This window comes from Cimex lectularius, unplaced genomic scaffold (assembly GCF_000648675.2).
Source record: "Cimex lectularius strain Harlan isolate CLEC.00 unplaced genomic scaffold, Clec_2.1 scaffold435, whole genome shotgun sequence".
Taxonomy (NCBI): domain Eukaryota; kingdom Metazoa; phylum Arthropoda; class Insecta; order Hemiptera; family Cimicidae; genus Cimex; species Cimex lectularius.
In genome coordinates, this window is record NW_019393231.1 from 83205 (window position 1) to 85393 (window position 2189).

The window sequence follows — 2189 nt, forward strand, 5'->3', positions numbered from 1 at the left end:
TGGGTTCGAATCCCGCTCGTGGCACTAACTTTTTCATTTCAACCAAAACCTTACTTAAAAAATTAATCAATTGAAAGAAGTAATTTGGTCAATAGACCACTAAAAATAATGTATTTTTAATAGGTAAAGAATAGAAGTACCATAGCCACCCACTAGCAACTACTATTAATTTCACAGGGTTGAAGTTTGAAAAATGGAACAGTAAACCAAGTTGAAATTAGCTTTAATAACACGATGTTAGTTTAAAAGAAGAAAACACATACAACTCCTAATTGAACGGCTGTTTACCAGCATTAAAAGCGAAAATGTAAAGGTTAAATTGATTTTTAGTAGCTAAACAACTATCATTTACATCACAAAGATAGCAAAGTCTAATAAGTATAATTTACAACAGTTAAAAAAATATGTCAAAGTCAATAAATAAGCGAAAAAAACTAGATTGCTGCTTGATAAATCATTACATCTATTCCAATACTGAATTATCTACAAATCCATCTGTCACTCTTGATGTTGCAGTTTAAAAGAAAATGTTAATATCATTTTGTGGTATCTCGTTTCTAAACTTGTTTCTTGTCCGATCAGTTGATAAATTTCATTTACTTCCTCGCCATTTTAAAAAGAAAGTTTCACCGTGAGAAAAAAAAATGTTTCTACTCATGTTCAAAGATGGATATGTATATTACAGCAGCCCTAAACTTTCTATCTTTTGGTTATGAACTGTTCAGACGTTCGTAATAATTTTTTCCACCGTTTTTCATTTATTAATTCACGCAACGACAAAATTATCAATTAACATGAGGGTTAATCATAAAATATTTGGAGGGTTTCAAACAATCTGACGAAGTACCACTCACGATTCTCCTTCTCGGCAATTAAGTTTATTTTATTCCTTAAAAACAATAATATTAGGATTTTTTGGCGATTGTTTATTTTGAAGCGTGTTCTTTAACTACGAATTGTTAATAACATCGTATAGTTTTCCCAAATCGGCACACATAACGGGCAGACCGGGAAAAAGAATGCAATAGCATCGGTAATTGACGAACATAAAAATTATGTCTTTGATCAGATTGTACGTACGATGTTACAAAGTTTGGTCTTATTCCTTTTATTTACTTATTTATTTTTAATTGATTTATTACCTAAAAGTCGATTTCGGTTTTATTCATTTTTAATGGAACCGTGATATTTTAACATCGACATCGAACCCTAAAGTAATTGCCTGAAAGGTAGAGAAAGTTTATGTACAGGCAAATATAAATATATATATATATACATTATACCAACCAGCGATAATACAACCCCACGAAGCATAAACCGTTGTACACAGGGTTCAATATTAGTACTCTTCTCTTTCTGATTTATTTATACTAAATTCTCCGCTGGGTTATTCCGTTGTGAACATGAGAAATTCTAATTACAGTTTGGTCGTCTATGATCATGCCGGGCTGTTCTGTCATGATCAACAGGATAGGCAGGACTAATCATTGTATAAACCGTGAAGTAAAAACCCGTTTAAAAGATCAAAACAGCAAGGATAGGTCGACCTGGATTATCGGAAATAACACGTGAATATACCACAAGTAAATTTTTTGATGTGTACAAACGTAAAAATAAATCAAACCCAAAACTGATAATTTAAGAATAAAATAGGGGACCGCGGTAGCCGAGTGGTTAGCATGAGAGACTCTCACGCCGCGGTCGTGGGTTCGATTCCCACCGTCGCCTCTGGCCCTTTTTTCCCGATAACCCCCAATTTGAACACACAAGAATTCGTGCTATGGCTAATATGCAAGAACATAAGGCCAATAAAAAAAAAACAAAAAAAAACAGGTCGTTAAGGGATTTTGGAATTTTGTCTACCGGGATTTTACGAAATATTTCACAAAAATGGATTGTTAAGGTCATTATGGATTGTATAATTGGATTTGGATAAATTTCTTGACTCAATAATTGTTTTCCTTTTAGAATTAGGTAATAAACATTTTCATTTTACCACCTAACCTCTTTTGGTGTGTAAATATGAAAATAAACCTAAATACATTTAAACTTAAGGGTGGTGCGTTTTTAATTTTACAACGTTAATTTTTTTAAGCTATCGTATTTTTAAATTTTATGCTTAAATGCTTAAAACAATATTTAATTTTACTAAGAAAATAAAGGGTTTACATAAAAAAGTCTGTCACGAG